Source organism: Canis lupus, chromosome 10 (genome assembly GCF_048164855.1).
Source record: "Canis lupus baileyi chromosome 10, mCanLup2.hap1, whole genome shotgun sequence".
NCBI lineage: Eukaryota > Metazoa > Chordata > Mammalia > Carnivora > Canidae > Canis > Canis lupus.
The window spans coordinates 15,815,236-15,837,229 of NC_132847.1; positions in this window are offsets into that span (position 1 = coordinate 15,815,236).

Here is a 21,994-nt window from a genome sequence, read left to right on the forward strand (position 1 = left end):
ATCCACAAGCTTGTAAAACCTTATTTCTCAGCATTTGAGGTTTAGGATCCTTGGGCAAATAGAATCATAGTTATTTGAAACTCAAATGCTTATGTTTCCAGGTCCAAAAGAATCTGTGTGAGAATGGCTTTTCAGACTTCGCAATTTATAAACTTATCTTTTTCAAGTAGTCTTCAGGTTTTCAAGAGGATGGAACCTAATTAATATGAATCACTTCTATGCCCCATGTAGGTTAAAGTGTTTGAAGTGGCAGAAGAAAGTAATAATTGCTGAAATATTTTTTTTCTTGTGTTGCATTAGGACTTTTAACAAATATTAACTTGCTTAATGCTTAAATCATCCTAGTCTGGTAGGTATTTGTAGTACTTTGGTCTTCTCATTGCACTTTTTCTAGTGGGAGAGGCCCATCACTCATCATTTGTGATTTTGTTGGAACTCTGTTTGCTAGCATGGATGTGTGATGCAGATGGTTTCTCAGCATTAACTTTCTTCTCCAAGTGGGCTAATAGAGTCTTCTGTGGGAGTTGATATATGGGTACTGGGAAAGAAAGGGTGTGCATTTATTCTCTAACTCATTTGGTGAATATTAATCAGTATCTACTACGTTGCAGCCACTGTTCTAGGTTTTGGGGATAAAGTAGTGGGCAAATCAATGTTTCTCTTCTCAGGGAACTTTCTACCCTCTGAGATGGAGTATTTTATGAATCATGTTTGTTATTCAGGAGAATTTATTTGTTGTGCTTCTTACTGTCCAATCTGCTTGAGAATGAAAAAAAAAAAACAAACCCCAAAACCAAAAACCAAATCAAACAAGACAAACAAACAAACAAACAAGCCACAGGGAAACTGAGTTAAGAGACTGTTAATTATAACAACACTAGTATGTCAATCTTGGATACTTGGTTTCAGCCATACCTTATGCCAAATCTATTCCTTGACCTATAAGTTACTTTTCTTTTGGTTTACTTCTCCTTAAGATAGTTTCAGTTGGGTTTTCATTTAAATTGTAAAAAATATTTAGTGAGTGCCTCTGAATAGACTAAAACTCTATTGGATGTGGAGGATATAGAGAAGAAAAGACATAAGGTCTTGGTGTTATGGAATCTTATAGGAGGAAGGCAGATAATAAATAAATGATTAATAAAATTTCAGATAGTAATATGGCTTTGAAAAAATGAGAAAGTTTAATGGAGTAGAAAATATATGTGTGCATGTGAAAGTGTGTGGAGACAACTTTATTTTAAAATGTCAAAGAAAGTCTCTCTAAGGAATTGACATTTGAGCTGGGATCTGGGTCGTCAGTGAGCCAGCCATGTGAAAATCTGGGGCATGAGTATCCCAGTACAAATACAACGGGAAAATACAAGTATAACGTCTCTGAAATCCACATGTGCTTATTGTATTCAAGTATCAGAAAGGTCATGATGAACAAGGTTGGTGTGTGAGGCATGATTAATTCATGCAGAGCCTCTTAGAACCTGCTATAGAGTTTGGATTATATTCTAATTGTAGTATGAGTCCACTGGTGGCTTTGCAGTAGAAGCATACACTTATCTGCATTATGTTCCAAAATAATTACTTAGTCACACGAAGAATGAATGACAGCTGGACAAGAAGAAGAGTGGTAGAGATACCTGGTAAAGTCTATTAACCTAAGCAAGGGATGTTGCTGGCTTGAACTAGGGTAGTTGTGGCGAAGATAGGGAAGTGGATATATCCTTAGACAGAGCAAGCAGGACATCCTGATGGTCGGATATATGAGTGGAGGGTGGGAGATGGAGAGTAGGAGAGGAAAATCAAGGAAGCAATACTGAGGTTTCCTAGGTTCTTGGCTTAAGCAATTAGATGAATAGGGGAGGTGGAAAGGTATGGAGAAGAAAAGTTTGGCAGGTCTGAAGGTGAGGTGGGTGGATGGATGTTACAATTTTCATATGGGATGTGTAAAGTTTGAAATGTTTCTTACCCATCAAAGAGCAGAGGTTGAGTGGACTGTTGTTGAATTTGACAGGATGGAGCTTGGAGGTGGAGCTCCACCAGGCTGGAGACATAAATATATATTCTATGGGAAGCCATGGGAGCTGATGAGCTCTTTCAGGGGGTGGGGATACATAGAGAAGAGGGACAAAGTTGGAGCCCTCGGATATTCTGACACTTAGAATTTAGGCAGAAAAAGAGGTACCAGCAGATGAGATTGAGAAGTAATCACTACTGAGGTTTAAGAAAGCCCAAGTGATGGTGATATGAAGGAAGTCAAGAGAAGGAAGAGTTTCAGGAGGAAAGAATGTGCTCAGCCATGGGCACTGAGGATCAGCTCCTGAAAGTTGGGAAGAATACTGGTTTTCTATGTTGAAAAAGAGAAGTTCCAATTGACTGGTCAGAGAGTCAGGAGCTTACTAATGGTTGTCTGAAGAGAGGTGGAAAAGTCAGAACGTGGTCACAGAGCATCAGCCTTTCTTTGGGAAGAGCTTAACAATGGAGGCAGTTGCCGGAGGAAATGCAGAGTCCAGGAAGGGTTGCTCGTGGCCAAGAGTCCTGGACAATACTGTGTCATTATCCTCATTACACAGATGAGGAAATTGGGGCTCAGGGAGTGTGCATAACTTGCTCGATGATACGTGCCTAATATGTGGTGGTATTACAGTTCAAAGTCAGGGCTGTCCTGCTGAAGTCCACACTCTTTCATACCACAAAGTCAGCTTTGCTGTTTACTCTGCATACAGTATCCAGCATTAATAGACAATATTACAGTGAATAATAATTGCAACATACAATGTATCGTTATATTGTTACTGCTGTTATGATTATTCTGATTTCCAGGAGTCCAGTACACTTTTCCCATGGTGCCCATCACATATCTCATCTACATCAAGCAAAAAAAATACTACCAGGTGACACGTGTTTACATAGTCTGGATTCTGGAGCGTGATGAACCTAGTGATTTAGCATACGATGAAAAGTTTCAGAACTCCGAATTCTTTATTTCATCATCTATGCACAAAGGTCAAAAGTAATCACTAGTCCCTGGGTGTATAAAACAAATTAATTTTTTTTTTCGAGAGTGTTAGAAGTTGGGTGTTTACCTATTCTCTGGAATTTCATAGTTCCTAATTGTCAATTATTCAATGGGAGAGGTATACATCCATGTGAGAATTTGTAGGACGGTCCTCTTATGAGTCATTGTATAGTTGTCATTCGTGTTTATATTCTGCATTTCTTCATTGAGGCCTAAACTTTAAATTCAATGCCCAGTATGCCTGTTTTCTGAGATACACTTTCTTCCTCTTAAATCATTAATTTGAATACTTACGACTTTCTTTGTACCTTTCCTCCACATTATTCGCCTATATGTTGGTAACCTTGAATTTGTGAGATATTCTTTTTTTTTTTAAAGATTTTATTTATTCATTCATGAGGGAGAGAGAGAGAGAGAGATGCAGACACAGACAGAGGGAGAAGCAGGCTCCATGCAGGGAGCCCGACGCGGGACTCAATCCCGGGTCTCCAGGATCATACTCTGGGCGGAAGGTAGGTGCTAAACTGCTGAGCCGCCCAGGTATCCCGAATTTGTCAGATATTCTTAACCCTTGTAGAGTTTTGACTGAATTACACGGTCTAACTGCTTTCTGGTGTAAGCCAAGCAATGGGCACCATTGCTTAAAAGAGAAATCTAATTGCTGCCTCACTGCTGATTCCTTTTGTGATTCTGGATAAATGACTAGCCTGCCCAGCTTCCTTCTACTCTCACTACCGAGCTGGTAATCAACAATCTTCTCTTCCCAGACTATTAGGTTCCGGGCTTTCCGTGATGTCAGATGTTGTGATGGTTTGTGCTGTTTTTATTCCAGAGGAGGAGTAGTACTTACTAATCTTACAAAAGTGTTGTGAAAATTAATTGGTTAATGTTCACAAAGTACTTTGAAGATTAAAAGCCCAGCATAAATGCTTATTATTGTTTTATGCACACTAAGGGCCTAGCTGGGCAGCCGAATGTGTTTCCCAGAGATGAAAGGATTGTGTGACATAGAGAATTGTGGTTTGTGCTGTAAGGTTGGCAAACAGGTTACTCAGGATTGCCTACGTGGGAATCATGCTCACCTGACCCAGGTGTTCCACCAAGACCTGGAAGAAGGTTATTTGTCGCAACTAGTGTTGACTTCCAAAGTAGCCCAGCCGAGATGACGACTATTTCCTGATAGTCCGTGTAAGGAGGGACTGATGGATTTCTTAGGTAGAGACGGAAAGAAAGGAGGAAGGTAGCCCTGAGAAGCTAATGCTATTGCAGAGTGCTCAGAAGCCTACGTGATGATGATAAGACGAGGGTGATTGCCTGGAATCATGCTTGGTCAGGCTCAATATGCCCAGCAGGTTCCCACTGAGGTCAGAGCCATTAAATAGAATCTGCAAGTCTGCAAATGCATTTCTTAATCCTGAACACTGCTGGAAGAGTTTGCATTGGTATAGCTTTTCTGGAGGAGGAGTTGATAATAATTACCCAAAGCATTAAAAGGAGACATACCCTTAAGCCATCAATTGCCCTCCTAGGAATTTATCTTTAGCAATATTTATCTGCTTACTTTGGTGTTATTAATAGTTGCAAAAATTTAAACAATGTAAATGTCCCATAATAGGGGACTGATGAAGCAAATAATGGTTCAAATATAAAATGAAAGGTTATAAAGCCATTAAAATGAGATTCTGGACCGTTATTTGTTAACAAGAAAAGATATTAACATAGTAAGTTAAAAATATATTAAGAAAAAGCCAGCTGTAAGCATAACCTATACCATGATAAAGAATTCTGAAGTATTTTTGTTTTCTTATCTGCTTATTCCTATTTCTTAATTTTTCTCTCTTAAGCATTACTTTTTAAAATAACTGACATAGAAAAAGAACACATACATTCCCATCGGTATCCATGGAGAAGGAAATATACAAAATAGTATGACAATGAAGATTGGTACAAAAACTTGAGAAAAAAAAATCTCTAACTCCTTTTGGGCTCACGGTTACCACCCAAAGAAACCTCTCCCTACATCCATACCCAGTCCTCTTCACTTCACGCCCAAGCTGAGGCTTAAAATACTGGAGTTTTACTCTATGGCCACACAAGCTAGTAGTAAAGGGAGTCAGTGTCCTGTGGGCAGAACCTTTGACCAAGAGAAGATCAGGAGCCATTGGGTATAGTCTACTTTCTTTCTCTGAATGTACTGCCCTGAAGTGCAGTAGGTAATATGCTTCTCAGAAGACTCGAAGGCAAGAATAAGCTATGAGCAGCACTCCGTGTACAGAGATAGTCAGTTCTATTAAGCACCCTTAAATTAGTCTTATCCCTCCTTCTCTAGCCCGTTCCCGCCCTTCCCTCACTTCTGTTTCTCTGCATTACACTTGCTGACAACGTGGTAGCATCCAGGCTTTTTCTTAAGCTCTGTTTTCTGGGGAGCACCAAGCTAAGACACATTATGTGAGACACATCCACACGCACCAGATTCCCAAGCGACTTACTGCCATTCACTTCATGAGACTTAAAATAAGAATAGCTAGTATTTGCTGAATGGTTTCTATGTGCTAGGCACCAGACATTATGTCACCAAATCCTCGTATGATTATGATTATGATTATGGGGACACGATTTTATGTTTATAATTGAGGACACTCTGGTCTACAGAGGTAAAGATGCCTGCCCAAAGTCACAGAGTTGGGAACCGAAAGTGAGGTGTGTCCAATGCTAAATTTGATGCCCTTCACACCACAGGGTATGTATAATCTAAAAGCAGGTGCTGCAGAAGAATCATAAGAGATGTCTCCCACCTCAAGGATCATAGTCAGGCGAAGCAGTCACAGGTAGGAAACATAAAACGTCAGTAAGGAATGGGAGATGGTGTTTAGTAAAATGTTAAATTGTGTGACACAGACTTTAATTGTTACCAGATGCAGAAATAAAGGAGAAACTTGAGAACCTGGAGGGAGTCCCTGACAGGGAGGATGTTGTACCAAAGCTGAATCCTAAAGGGTGAGTGTGATCTGAGAAGATAGAAGGAAGAGAGGAGTAAAGCCAAAGAAGCTCAAGGCTGAGCCAACAGAGGAGAGGATTAGTGTGACCTAAGTGTGGAATAGAGAGGGAAAGTCCAGGATAAAAGACAAATGTCCTGGGGTGGGATTTAGTAAACTCAATCGCTGAGGAGCCAGACTGCTGTGGTTCCTGAAAGCAAGCAGCACAGTTTATGTCTGTCATGTTAGGGAAAAGGAGCCACTCAATCCTTCTGAACAGGAGAAAGGTGTAATCACGCAGTGGACAGAATGATTGGGTAGGGATGAAGAATGTAAAGGCAAGAAGGTTTTGCAGTTGTTTTAAGAGTAATGAAATATTCTAATATTTTGCTTGGTAGATGTCAGATCTTCATGTTTATAAATTAAACACACAGGTATGAGCGCGCGCACACATCAGATGCAATTACAGGTTGGTATCTCATGAGTCTTCCTTTCATGAAAATATGGGTTAGAATTCCCCAGAGACACCTGTCCCAGGAACGCAAGCTCCCACAACAGTAATTTTATTTCAGCTAAGATCATAAGGACAAATAGCATTTATTTAATATTTACTAAGTTGCAGGCACTGTGCCAAGGTCCCTACCTGTCATGAATCTCCTTACAACCCATTTAGTCACCACTGAACGATGAGTCAGAATTCAAATCTAGATCTGCATGATTCCTTGGTTGTAGCCTTCCATCCCCTGACACATTTGGGAGTCAGCTTCCCAAAGCCCTTCTCCTGGGAAGGTGTGGGTTCCTTGGGACACAAGGATGACACTTGTTCTTTCTGAGGATCCATGTCAATTAATTAAAGTTTAAGAACGTCTCTGTTTATGAGGACCTTAGGAGACTTTGCATTGCTCCAGCTCACCGACAGATTCCCAAGTTGACTTGGCATTGAGGGAATTTAACTCAGAACAAATTCCCGTCCCTCATGGACCCGTGTAACCTTAAACGATGAAAGGAGATTTGCTAACATATTTATGCTGACAGACCTGTTCACAGGGAGGAAAAAACAAAAAATAAAAAACAAAGTCCCCATGTTGCATGTTCCCTAGACAGTTCTAGGACTTGGAAAATGGGAAGTGGTGACACTTTTTAAGAAAAGCCAGCACCAGTTTTTTCCCAAGGGGGAATTTGCTGGGTTAATGTATTAGAGTATAAGTAAAACAAAATAAACCTTGGAGAGATAGACTTTTTTTCCACAGTAAAGGCCATCGCACCTTTCAAGAAATGTTTCAGTAGGACTAGATTTTATGCTCAGGTCAGCTGGTAGCCTTCTGGTGCAATTTGAGGGATTCTGGAGGAGATTTCTCAATCTAACAGAATAGAACAGCACATTCATAATTACAAGTGCTTGAATTTCAGCTGTTAGGTATTCTTGTCTGTCTTCAAATAAAAGCTTTGGGGCTTTACACATTACTTATTAAAATGTGAATACCCTGGGAGGTATAACACCTTGGATCCTTTTCAGATAATACGTTGAGGAAGATTCTGTTTAATTCAGTTTGTTTCAATTCACTTGACTTCAGTTAGATTTATATGAGCCCCTTCTAAGTGCAAAGGCCTTTGCTAGATCTTCACTGTGGGAGGAAAGATGACTCAGGTAATTCATCTGATATTCAAGAGTTTTGGCTTTGTGAGCTTTATACTCAATAATGCTCAACTCTGCTATTGTAGCTGGAGAGCAACATGCAAATCAATTTGTCTATGTTCCACTAAAACTTTATTTACCAAACGGGCTGTAAGCTGGAGGCTGACCTCTGTTCTAAATGCTTCTAAGAGGGATGCCTGGGTGGCTCAGCGGTTAAGCGTGTCTGCCTTGGGCTCGGGGCGTGATCCTGGAGTCCTGGGATTGAGTCCCACATCGGGCTCCCCACATGAAACCAGCTTCTCCCTCTACCTGTAACCCTGCCTCTCTCTCTCTCTCTGTGTCTCAAGAATAAATAAATAAAATCTTTTAAAAAAAGATGCTTCTAATAGGGCAGAAGACTGACTTACACTCATTATCTGATGACATAAAACTCCAAAGAGGAAGTTGTAGGACATTGGACTTGATTGAAAAAAAAAAAATCACTGGAATCACCTGGAAAATTAAAATTAAAAAAAAAAAAAATAAGGCTGCCTGGAGTCCTTGCCCAGGTCCAGAGATCTAGATGGAATTGGTCTGGGGTCTGATTTGGGCAGTGAGGATTTTCTTCTTTTTTTTTTATATATATAAATTTATTTTTTATGGGTGTTCAATTTGCCAACATATAGAATAACACCCAGTGCTCATCCCATCAAGTGCTCCCCTCAGTGCCTGTCACCCAGTCACCCCCACCCTCTGCCCACCTCCCTTTCTACCACCCCTAGTTCATTTCCCAGTTAGGAGTCTCTCATGTTCTGTCTCCCTCACTGATATTTCCGGCAGTGGGGATTTTCAAAGATCAACACAGTTTGAAATCACCACGGTGGGACAATGCCTGGGAGATGTTGCTAGATGCAAGAAGGCTCCAGCAGGCAGTTTAGGGCCAGGGGAAAGGAGATTTGCAAAGCTGGCTGTGTGCTTCAGTTCTTTGGGAGAAGAGTATTTAACATGGAAACTTTCCTACTGCATTGTAGGACTCAGAAGAATGTTTTTTTTTTTTTTTTAAGATTTTATTTATTTATTCATGAGAGACACACAGAGAGAGGCAGAGACATAGGCAGAGGGAGAAGCAGGCTCCCTGAGAGGAGGATGCAGAACTCAATCCCAGGAACTGGGGATCATGCCCTGAGCCAAACGCAGACGCTCAACTGCTGAGCCACCCAGGTGTCCCGGACCCAGAAGAAATTTAAGAAACTTTACTACACTTACAGAAAGATAAATAACTGATGGTGTTTTACAAAATCAGAACAGCTTGTGTCTACCTGAACCTTGAAAATATTGCAGTCCTGATTCCTGCTTTTGGCCTTGATCTGTAATATCTGTATTCAGATGCTACCTGTATTAATTTTCAAGGGCTGCCATAACAAAGTACCACAAACTGTGTGGTTTAAAATAACAGAAATTTATTTTCTCACAGTTCTGGAGTCCAGGATTCTGAAGTCAAGGTGTTGACAGAGCTATACTTTCTTTGAAAGCTCTTGGAGAGCTTTGCATCACTCCTTTTTTATTTATTGCATGCCTTACTCCTAGCTTCTGGTGGTTACCAGGATTTGTTTGTTTTTGTTTTTGTTTTTGTTTTGCTTGTAGATGTACCACTTTAATCTGTGTCTCAAATCATACAGAATTCTCCTTTCTTTGTGTCTGTCTTGGTGTCTTGTCTTCCCTTCTTTGAAGGACACTGGTTATATTGTATTAAGGACTTGCTCTGTTCCAGTATGACCTCATTTAATTCCTATCTTACAACTATAAAGATCCTATTTCCAAATAAGGTCTCATTCACTGATACTAGGTGTTGGGACACTCCCACAGGAGCATTTACTTTACCTTTGTGTTTGAAAGGCAGAGGTAGTACTGAACAGGATGGAAGGAACATTCCACTTGATTCCTAAGGCAGATATCGTGACTTCTGGGCCTAAGAATCAGGAAAATGATAATCAGGAGACATGTGAAGAAATTTGAAAAGGAAAAGCCCTAGAAAATGTAAAGACTGCAATAGAAGAGGAAATCAAATAAATCAATTAAAAAGTACTGTGTATATTGTCTGGATTTGAGAAAGAGGCAACCCAAACTCCATCTGTGGCCTCTGCAGTAGCAGTGAAGTCCTGCTTCTACAGGCCAATGTTTTTGCGGTGGTGCCTTGTCTATTCAACCCCAAATGGCCAGAGCCTTGGTCTGACCCTAATCACTGGAGAGAGGAGGAGTTGTGGTTTGGAAGGGTGTTGTCCCTTTCCTTTCTAGGATGGCACGAATATAGCCAGTTCTCAGTTTGCCTGTTTGTTATAAAGAAGGGTGGCTCCTCTGGATCAATCACCTGCCTCCTTATTCTCTTAATCTAAATGGTCCATCAGACATGCCACTTCAAGCCTGGAGCATACTGAGACCAAGTGAGAAATTGCAAGTCATGGGGGGAGGCGGGGAGAATGGGCACCAGATAATGGGTGAGATGGTGTGCCTCAGTGTTCTCACCTGTAAACTGGGGATGAGAGAACCAATCCCAGACGCTTGCTGTGAATGTTCACTGAAACAAGATGTAAAATAAAGTTCCTAGCACAAGACCAGGAGGCAATCATGTTAATGAAGTACCAGGACCAAAGCCTGGCATTTTGATTTTCCACAATTCAAAACCCAGGATTAGGACAAGACTGTATTAGGGGAGGAAAGGGGGCAGAGACATGCTGTAGCACTCGAAAATGACTCCTTAAAGAGATTGGCGGTGCCCAGGGTGGACAGAGAGGAAGTGCTGCCAACTCAGATGAAAACTTCACGAGGCTTGTCCCCATGAGTGCAGGAATGAGGGGGGCCACAGCCCCAGCAGGCATCCGTTGCTAGACAGTCAGTCTAGTTCCTACAGTCTGCTGGGCAGGTGCTCACCCAAAGGGCTCCTTATAAATAGGAGCAGTGCCATCCACAGCCACCGTAGGTTCCCAGGGAGGTAGGGCTGCCCCGGACGACCCAGAGTTTGCATTTAGAAAGAGGTGTGGGTTGGCACAGTAACCTTACTTTGTCGATAAAGTACCAATAAAGCTGAGACAGGCTGGGGCCTTCAGTTTTCCAAAGCTGAAATTTTAAAATGAATCCAAGGCTGGTGGAGAGTATTCAAAGGGCAAAGAAAAAAGTCTCTGTTTGTTCATTTCCCCCTTTCTTCCTCCTCCCAACTTCTTCAGAAACTCTTGCTCTCTTTGTCACCTTCTTGGGTGTGTATGCACACACATGTGTATGTGCATGTGTGTATATGTGTGTATGCTCACGTACAGGTGTGTATGTATGCATGCGCACGTGGGTATGTATGCATGTATGTGTGCATGTGTGTGCGTGTGCACCGGTGTGCATGTATGCACGTGTCAGGCATGCCAGGGAGAGTGTTCTGGGGCCCATCATTGGGCAGAACGAATCAAGATTAGAGACTCCCAGTCAGCAACGAAGGACGGGGTACCTGGGGGTGTGAAACACGATCAGACCTGTCTCTCTCCTCTGCCTTCTCCCCTGCCATCCGTCCATGCGCACAAAACAAGAGGGTATTAATCGCAGAGCCAGTAGAATGCTGTGGGTGGAAAGGTGGATTAGCAGGTGCCTGCTTCGAAATGCAGGTGTGCCGTCAGCCCTGAAGCAGTCGGGGACAGAGAGCCAAGCTAATGCCAACCTACGATGGGTGCTAATTCTCATTTCCTGGGATGACCGGGTGGCTCAGTGGTTGAGCGTCTGTCTGCCTTTGGCTCAGGGTATGATCCCTGAGTCCTAGGATCGAATCCCACATCCGGCTCCCCTTGAGGAGCCTGCTTCTCCCTCTACCTATGTCTCTGCCTCTGTCTCTGTGTCTCTCATGAATAGATAAATAAAATCTTAAAAAAAATAATTCTCATTTCCTTTTTCTGTCCTAAACTCTGGAAGCAAACCTAGCCTACTACATAGCAGGGGATATTAGGGCAAAGGGGACTATTTTGTCTTCTGTAGTTACAGAGTCCCATATACACAGTTCTGAATTTGGTTACGGAAGCCTGAAAAGGGACAAGTTGCTAGCGAGAAGTAAAGCAAATACATTCATAGAGTTGATCCAGACCCTAAAATCATTGATGGGGGCTAGTATCTGCCTTCAGAGCAAATCACAACTGGCGGAATACAAGAAAATTCTGTCTACTTTTTTTTTTTTTTAAGATTTTATTTCTTTATTCATGAGAGACACGAAGAGAGGCAGAGACACAAGCAGAGGGAGAAGCAGGCTCCCTGTGGGAAGCCTAATACGGGACTTGATCCCAGGACCCCGGGATCACACCCTGAGCCAAAGGCAAATGCTCAACCACTGAGCCACCCAGGTGCCCCTGTCTACTTATGATTGGGTGAATTTCCAATCAAAAGTATCACACATCACTCATAAAAAGGGTCATATTTTCAGTTTTCAAATGCTCATGTAACGCCAGAACACACTGTTTCACTACAAATCAACTATAAGAAGGTGCCTGGAAAGGCCATGGAGGGAAGAAGAGCAGCAGGGATGCACAAATCAGAGGCTGAGAAGGATAAGCAGCAGAACAAGGGGTGTGAGTAAACCGTCTCTCTTCGAGGATGCTTCTGGTTGGTGATGATGGAAGGCTTCTTAGGAAAACGGCATGTGAGGTGGACCTCAGGGATGAGACCAAGCCACTGCAGGGAGGACAGTGATCACAGAAGAGGAATCCAGATGCAAGGGCTTTGTTGGAAGTGGGCTTTTTTTGTATGAAGCACAGGCAAAAGTAGACTGCCCTATCAGTGTTTCTCAAAACCCTGGGAACCCTTGGACAACCCAGTGACCAGGCCTCCTTATAGAGCAGCTGGATCAGAAACTCATGTGGTGGGACCAAGGCAACCAGAACTGTCTCGTTCTGGTTGGAACCACCAGGAGGTCCCAACATGCTAGCAAAATGAAGAACCTGGCTCACTTGTCTTGCTTGCAAGGCTGGCTTAGGCTGGCATTTGGGTTCTTAAATTTTAGGAAGGTTCTCGGCATTCCCTAATAAGAGTAGCTCCCTGTGTCTGACCTGTATCACATTTATGCTGAATGCCTGCTCTTCTTCTGGGGTTCTGGAATTTTGCTTCGGGCTGGTAGAGGGTGCCTATACGCCCAGCCTCCAGTAAAAACCTTGGGCACTAATTCTACTGACCTTTCCTAGTAGACAATATTTCACATGTGTTGTTGATGTTGCATGAATCCTTCAGCCATAATCAATCATAGCTGTGACTCTATATGGGTCCCGTGAACTGTCCCAGTGAATCATCAAATCTGGCAGTGATTTGGGGGACCAGTGATATAACAAAGAGGAGGAACATGAAGACCAGTCTCATCAGAAAGACCAAAAGATCCTGCACGAGTCCATTTTTAAGAGTTGAAGCAGATCCAGATGCCTTTGCGAGTCATAAGGAGAAAGATTTGAATTAAAATTGTTTATGCAGGCCTTCTGATTATAATGGAACTGAAAACTTTTGTTTTCTACTTGCTCGAAAGAAATAAAAGGTGAGCACAGTGAAAAGAACACATCATGAAAACAAAATTTCAAAGAAGCAATTATTGAGTCTTGGTACCTGTAGTAAAATGTTAAAACTTCATGGTTTGGGTCCTGCTGCCTCAACATCCCCCTCTACATAGGTTGTGAGCAACCAGCCCAGGTGACCAGGTGCAGCAGTGTGATAAAGTTGGTCCCTGCCATGGTTCTCCTCTCTGCGCTCCCCTGACCGTGATGTAGGGAGATTCAAATGTCCTGAAGCAATCCTGGTGAGCCCTTTTTTGTGTACCCTACCCTGACCCCTAGTAAAGGTGCTTGCCCATGGGTCCTCATGCTCTCTCGGCTTCCACCTGCTTGGCTGAGGCTGCTCCCTAGGTCTGCTCACATATGGCCCACTCTTGGTGTGCAATGAATGACTCTCTCTCTAGGACCTGTGAGAGTCTCCTAAACTTTGTTTTCCCGTGCCTTTCTTGTGGACACACCTCACGGACTAGAGACATTTGTTTTTCCATGTATGAATTCCAACCTCATAAAAGAAAAATGTGATAAATTCCAAATGAAGTAGAAAGGCTAATGAAGTGAACATGCCTGCTTTATCTGTCTTAGCTCAGGCTGCCATAACAAAATACCATAGATTGGGTGGCTTAAAGAACAGAAATATATTCTTTCATGGTTCTGGGGGCTGGAAATCCTAGATTAGGTGCTAGCAAGGTTGGGTTCTGATTCTCTTCCTGGCTTGCAGTTGGCTGCCTTTCTCACTAGAAATGCAATTTCACTCTTCCTCTTCTTCTAAGGGCACTAGTTCTGTGAGATCAGGGTTGTCCCTCATGACTTCATTAACCTTAATTACTACCCTAATGGTAGGATCTCCAATACAATCACTTGAGGGGGTGTGAGGGCTTCAACATATGAATTTTGTTCAGGCACAATTCAGTCCATAGCATTATCCTTCCCTCAGATCTTCACTTGACCTCCAGCCACCATCTTTCTTCATAACCACCTTTCTCAAATGAGAGGTTATAAGTGTGAGCAGCATTTCTTCACCAGGTACCATGCCTTGGACCCTCTGCAGTCTGTTCTCCTCTGTCAAAAGTCCACTGGATTTTTTTCTCCTTCTCTTGGCTTTCACACGCTTTTTGTATTTCTTAAAATATTTTATTTCTATTCATTTATTTTTAAAGATTTTATTTATTTGAGACAGAGGGAGAAAGGGGGGCAGGGTGGTGGGAAGGGCCCAAAGGAGAGGTAGAACAAGAATCTCAGGCAGTCTCTGTGCCAAGTGTGGAGCTGGACTGGAGGCTCGATCTTATAACCCTGAGATCATGACTGAAGCTGAAATCAAGAGTTGGATGCTTAATAGACTGTGTTACTCAGGCACTCCAAGATTTTATCTTTAAGTTATCTCTATGCCCAGGGTGGGGCTTGAACCTAAAACCCAAGATCAAGCGTTCCACCTGAGCCAGCCAGGCACACCCAATTTTTATACATTTTAATTTTCCTGTGTCACCCATTATGTTTTTGCCCCCTTTCTTCTAAAAATTCTTCCTCCTCATTACTTTTCAAACTCTGAATTCACACCAAGTTTGTAACAATCTCTGTCTCATTTTTTTCCTCTTCCAATTGCTTTTTAAAAACCTCTACTTCAGAAAATGTCAAAACTACAAAATTGGAGAGAACAATATAACAAACCCTCGTGTAGCCACCTTATCAGATTATAGCATATCTTTTTTCATTGATATCTACCGTCCTGGGATTGTTTTGAAGCAAATTTTGTTTTGAAGCATTTTGTACATAAATATTTCATAATATATTTCTTAAATATAACAATTTTTAAAGTCACAACCACAATACTTAACATATCCAAAAATGTTCGCAATTTTTTAATATTATCAAATATCCATAATTTCTTGATTGTCTCAATATATTTTCATGGTTAGCTCAGCTCAAATAAGGACCCAAATAAAAGCCACACATTGCCAAGAGTGATCTCTCAAGTGTCTTTTAATTTACAGATAACCTTTTTTCTTTCTTTGCTATTTTTTTCTTTAAGGAAGCAGGTTATTTATCCTCCAGAGTTTCTCTGTCTCTTTTAAAAGATTTTATTTATTTATTTGATAGAGAGAGAATGAGTGAGAGGGGCAGAGGGAGAGAGAGAGAGAGAGGACTCCAAGCAGACTCTGTGCTGAGCAGCAGTGCCCAAAAGGGATCCATCCCAGGACTCTGGGATCATGAACAGAGTTGAGGGGCTCTTTCCTCTGTTTATAATCTGCTAAGCAGCTACTTTGTCTTGCTTAACTGCTATATGCAGACTAGGTCTTAATTTACTTAAAAAAAAAAAAGAAGAAGAAGAAGAAGAATCTCTAGCCCTCATCTGAGTTTGAGTCCAGTTTTCCTAGCAGTACTGCCTTGCTCCTTGGGAATACACTGTTGTCAAACATAGCAGTGAAATCAGCTTCCTCTCAGCTAGATCCCTCTCCCCTTCTTGTGCAAAATGTCCTCCTCTTGTGTAGAACGTCTACTTTTTAGCAATGGACTCCAAGAATAAGGACTCTTTCTCAATATGGTAGCCATTGTCTTTCAGTGTATAGCACAGTCTGGGGCAGAAATTCACTGGTTCTTAGAAACATGAAGGAATGTCTTATCAGCAGAATGAAAGATATTAACTCTTAATTACTTCCCAGAAATACAATGGGCTCATGTTTGATTGCATTTGGAATCCCTATGGCACTTCTGCCCCCTTAACCTGTCCTACAGTGTTTCCTTCACTCCCTGAGTTAATGTTTATTAAAAATGCTTTGGGCTACACTCTGGGCACTTTATTTCCCTTGAATACATGCCATGGTTCCTCTTCTGGAAGGGACTCAATGTGGTGAGTGACATCAGTCACACAAACAGGTCATTATAACCCGGTGTGGGTTGTACAGTGATGCTTTACATGGGGAGTTAGGGAAGCACTATGGTAGTTTCATTCTTAACAACCTTGCTGCTCATAAGGCATTTTAAGTTCTCAAGTCTTGGGAGAATGTCCCCTGTCTTTCTTCTATCCACACAGCATGAATTGAACTGGGAGTACAGTCAGCATTGACAAAATTCTTTCTGGGAAATTCACCTACACCTGTGTTTTAGAAACCATACATTTTAGCCTTGTGATCTGAACATCTAGCTAATTCTCTTATCTTGTTTTTCTTCCTTTGTTAGGAAGAAATCATACAGATATAAATCAGATGAGCACTACAGTGTGGTTTGATGGCATCAAGTTTGAGAGAAACAAAATACCGTTGTGGCCACCTGCCAAAATGTCCTTCTGTGACCATCAAAGCCAGACACTGTCACACAAGGCCTCTCACACATCTGGAATCAATTCTTTTTGTGATGTGTGTGTGTGTTTTCTATGCAAGGGAAGTTCTAGATTTAGGAAAGTTGGAGTGAGAAATTTTTAATCTCATCAGGAAAAATTACTCACAGTTAAGAGGTCCTTTACTCCAGCTGTGGGTCACATGAAAAGTTCACAAACGGTCAGTGAATCTGCTTATTGACTTTTATGACTTCAGCAGTCAAGTCACGGAATGTTCTTTAGCTCCCAACAGAAATTACCCTCTAAAGTTAGATCAGAGCAAAAACCCTTAACTGGCCAGTAAAGCCCAAGTGATTTTTGTTTCACATATGGGGAGTAATTTATTATGTCAATCACAGAAGTTTAGTTTTGAATCTAACACTCGATGAAAATGTTAATCATTAAAGTGATAGTCTGTAAAAGCATTTTAATTTTAGGTTGCATATTTTTTTCTTCTGACAAAAAACTAAAGGATTTTAAATTTCTCCTCATTAGTATCTCTGCAAAACCATAAGCCTTCTGCAGGCTTCAATATATAGAGTTATATTCGCACATGCATTCGTATCTATACTTACCCCTCCTCACCTAGCCCCAAATTGGATTTATGTGTATACCGCCACTTCACACTGTGCCCAGAGGTCTTTGCTGTTGAGGCTGGAGTATATAGATCTCTTTTAAAGGTAACTTAGTTAAAAGGAATGAAACTTATTCTAACTTTCCCTGAGGGGGAGAACAAGATCTTTAATGATAGGTTGACTCTTCGGACTGGTGTTCCATGGAAGGAATAGATAATAATTAATGGGAATGATGGTTAAAATATTCTGAGTTTATTTCATGGAACAAGTCACTTGTTATCTATCATTTCTGAGACAGATATAATTTCACCCATCCTTCTGTCTCATCTATTTATTTACTTTATTTATTTAGTTATTATTTTTTAAAGATTGTATTTATTTACTTGAGAGAGAGAGAGAGAGAGAGAGAGTCAGCACAGGCAGGCAGGGAGGCAGGCAGAAGGAGAGGAAGAAGCAGGTTCCACCGAGCAGGGAGCCTAACACGGGGCTCGATATCAGGAGCCCGGGATCATGACCTGAGCTGAAGGTAGATGCCCAACTGACTGAGCCACCCCGGGGGTCCTATTTATTTATTTTAGAGATGGAGCAGAAGTGGAGGGGCAGAGGGAGAGGGAGAGAGGGAATCCCACACAGACTCCAAGGGAGCAAGGAGCTCGAGCCCAGGACCCTGAGCCAGAATCAAGAGTCAGAAGCTTCACAGACTGAGCCACTCAGGCACCCCCGGCTCATTCCTTTACCCTGCAGATTCTGTACTCGCTACTGTTTCTTTTTCTTAGCCACAAATGGGCTTAAATCACATTATTATCATCTTTTGTTGTTATTTTTCCAATGATTCACTTTTTTGTAGGTCAGTAATAACAATTGAATATAATAATTTTTTTTTGGGGGGGGGAGGTAAAGTATAGTACTTTGACACACACTATCTTGTAACTGAGCTTCCCTATCCGCTTGCAAGGAAAGCTGAGGACATAGCAATATGAGAAGCTAAGGCTTCGCGACTCTCAGTGAATTCCCTAAGGTCTCACCACCAGGACCAGAAATTGCTGAGTCTTAATCCTCACTGTCATGTCTCAGATGCTCTTTAGACCATCCCTCATTTTTTTTCACTGGGCATCCAGGGTGCAAACGTGCGGTGTACCTGATCGGTATGTGTGGAATATTCAAGCACATTTATTTAAAGGTCACAGGATAATCAGTCAGGACTGACCCAAATAGACATAGCTCTGTACCCACAGGAACAGCAGGTTAGAACGTGGGCAGGGAGCCCAGAATGTGTCTCCCCACAGGAAGACGGACAGGAATCTCTCTGGAGACTGGCCAGGAGGCCAGAAGGTCTCCCAGAGGGTCAAGAAGGCTGCCAGGAGGAATCTATAATGCTTCCACTTTAGGCTTAAAAAACATTATAGTCACAGCAGGCATATCTTGTACTCTCCATGACGCTGCCAGAAATGCACATACATCGGCTTCCATGTGGATGCTATCTTGCTGTGAAGGGTGAACCTACAGGCCGCTTTCTAGTTCTAACTTTCGGTCAAACCAACCAACGTAAACCGTCAGCGGTGTATGTGGGATGACAGTCTTCCAGATCTTTGCTGATTGTACTAGGCGGGTAATTAAGTCGGGCATAAGTCATGGTTGGACTGCTTTGCCACTGCATGCTCAGATTTTCCCCACGGCCGGCTGTGGGGAGGCTGCTCCCCACCTACCCAACCTCCACCCTTCCTTCCTCCTTTAGTCATAGAACCCTGGTTTTATGGAGGACAGCCAGGGCACAATTAAAAAATCATTTTCCACGCTCCACCTTGTAGCTAGGAGTGGCTGTATGGGTATGTTTTGGTCAACAAAACGTTAGCACAAGTATTCTGCGGGCCGCTGGGAACCTTTCTTAAGAGGCAATGGTTTGATCTGTCTTCTTGCTGCCTGGAATGTGGTTGTGATGGCTGGAGTTCTAGAAGCTATCTGGAAAGCCTGAGGACAAGGGCAACATCCTAGGAACTGATGAGTGAAGGACAGTAAGGAGACCGAGTCACAGAAAACTCTGAGGAGCTGCCATGACAGCCCTGGACTCTGACTTCCGGACCTATTTTAAGTGTGAGAGACATAAGATTCCACCTTGATGATGCCACAATTATTTGCATGTTCTGTTATACTGCAGTGAGGCCTTATGCCAAGTGACACACGGATGGGCACACGGTGAGAGAGGAGATCTAAAAAGTGGTAAAAAAAAAAAAAAAGGAGGTTAAAATGATTTTAAAAATAAAAAAGGAAGAGGAAGTAATTTGAGGTCATCTAATAACAAAAGAGAATAAGCAAATCATGTAACTGGACACTATTTAATTCTGCTCTTTTCCTGTTCTTTCTGCTCCTACCCTTTGCTCTATAAACACCACTGTCCTGATAGCAGGAATGGTACACAGAATAAAGTGCCAAATTACCAGCTTCTAAAGGTTTATGTAGACTTTTAAGAGTCTAGAGAAGAGATGATAATATATATTTTAAAATGACTTAACTTCTTATTAAGGAGAATTTACAACTTACTCAACAGCAGGAATTATATTATAGTAAGTCCCAAGTACTCATCACTCAGTCCCAACAACCACGAGTCCATGGTTAACTTGTTCCATCCAGAGCTCCATGTTATTCTCCTTTCTCATTACTTTTTTTTTTTTTTAAGATTTTATTTATTTATTCATGAAAGACACAGAGAGAAAGGCAGAGACATAGGCAGAGGGAGAAGCAGGCTGCCTGCAGGCAGCCCGATGTGGGACTCAATCCCAGGACTCTGGGATCATGCCCTGAGCCGAAGGCAGATGCTCACCACTGAGTCACCCACCCTTCTCATCACTTTTAAAATAAACTCTTCATTTTGGAATAATTTTAAGTTTTCAGAAAACTTGCAAAGAGAGCACTGAGAATTTCCACATACCTTCACCCAGATTTCCCTCTTATTAAATATCTTTTTTTCTTATTAAATATCTTATGTTCCCATCATGCAATTGTCAAACTGAATAATTAATAGTGGTATTTAACTATTAATTAAATTCAGACTTTTTTCTGATTTCACCAGTTTTTTCCCAGTAATTTCCCCCCCCCCCTTTTTTTTTTTAATTTTCCTTTTTTTTTTTGTTTCAGATTCCAATCCTGGATACCATGCTGCATTTAGCCCTGTGTTATTTTGAAGCATATCTTAGACATTAAATAGTTTCACCTGTAAATGTGTTAGTACAGATCCCTAAAAGACAAAGACTAATGTTAGTGAAGTGCTATTGTTACACTCCCAAAACATCAACTCTTTAATATCATCTACATCAAATCAAACACTTTCTTGTTTGTCAAGGTCATGTCCTTTTTTTGGTACTCGTTTTTCCTAGTCCTAGATCCAAACATGACCCAAATATTATGATTGGCTTATAGACTTTAAAACTTCTTTTGTTCAATGGGTTTCTTCTTTTCTCTCTCTTTCTTTCTTTGCAATTTATTTGTTGAGGAAACGAGGTTGTCTGTTTGTCCCCCCCACCCCATCTGGTTTTTGCTGATTCCATCCTAGAGGAGTTGTTTCCCATGTTCCCCTATCCTGTAATTGGTACTAGAGCTTGATCAGATTAATTCATTCATTCGTACAATTAGTTTTGGCAAAGATATGTTATAGACTATGGTGGTACATTTCCATTACTTTCTGGCTCTCTTTTTGCAATGTTTGTGGCTGTTGAAATCCTTTGTTATAGAGATTACAAACTGATGAAATTGTAATTCTAACATTTCTTATTCATTTATAAGCTGCAGTATCCTCCCTGCCCCCACTATTTGGTTATTGTCATCATATAAGAAGGCAAGATAAATACCCTTATTTACCACTTAAAAAAAAAAAGAGTTGATCTCTTATCCTCTAATGTTGATAATGAACTTACAGTCCATGGTCTGGGAGAACAAGCTTTTCTTTCCTTTCTTTCTTTCTTTTCTTTCTTTCTTGATTTTATTTATTGTTTATTTGAGAGAGAGTGAGCATGAGTAGGGAGAGGGGGGAGGGAGTGAGGGAGAAGCAGACTCTCTGCTGAGCAGGGAGCCAGATGTGGGGCTCAATCCCAGGACTCTGAGATCATGACCTGAGCCAAAGGTAGATGCTTAACCAACTGAGCCACTCACGTGCCCCAGAACAAATGTTTCTTATGTTAAGGTACTGAATGCTTATGACAGAGAGTATTTGTTTAGCATTTCTACACTTCTCATCTGAGAGCCCAAACAACTGACCTGGAGAAGTGTGATTAATAATATAATTAAAACAGAATTATAAAATAAATAACATATAATTTATAAAAATAAAGTATATAAATAAAATATAGTACCATGAGACATTGCACAGGGAAAATGAAACAGGAGCTTTCTTTCCCCTAATTAAACAGAGAATGGGAAGGGTGAGCACTACAGAACAGACCTCAGTCTGGGAATCCTGAGGAGTTAAAGCTCCCACTGTGTGTGTGTGTGTGTGTGTGTGTGTGTGTATGCATGTGTGAGGGAAACATGCAGGTAGATTTGGGGGAATCTGGGAGGGGTGGTGGACTTTGCACCTCAGTTCTCAAAATATAGCTAGGAAAGATGTAACTTCGTAGAGAAGCCTCAGGGTTGGACTGGCCCTGGAGCAGCTGGCATTTGTTAGTGGCTTGGTAAGGAGGCAGATATGGAGGCAGGGAGGCCAAGGAGCAACCCCAGGAACAACTCCAATGCAGGGAGGGTGCAAGGCCTACAAGTGCTGACACGACTGGGCTGTGGGGCTGGAGGACACCTCATGGTTGGTGGGAGGTAGACATCAGAGAACAGCTGAGTACAATGGGCAGCTCATGTTCAGGTGGGCGACCTACACCCAAAGGAGACCCAGGCACCAGAATTTAGATGACCCTGGCCCAGGGGGAAGAGATCTCAAAGCATTCTCTTGCACCTGCTGCCATGTGAGGAT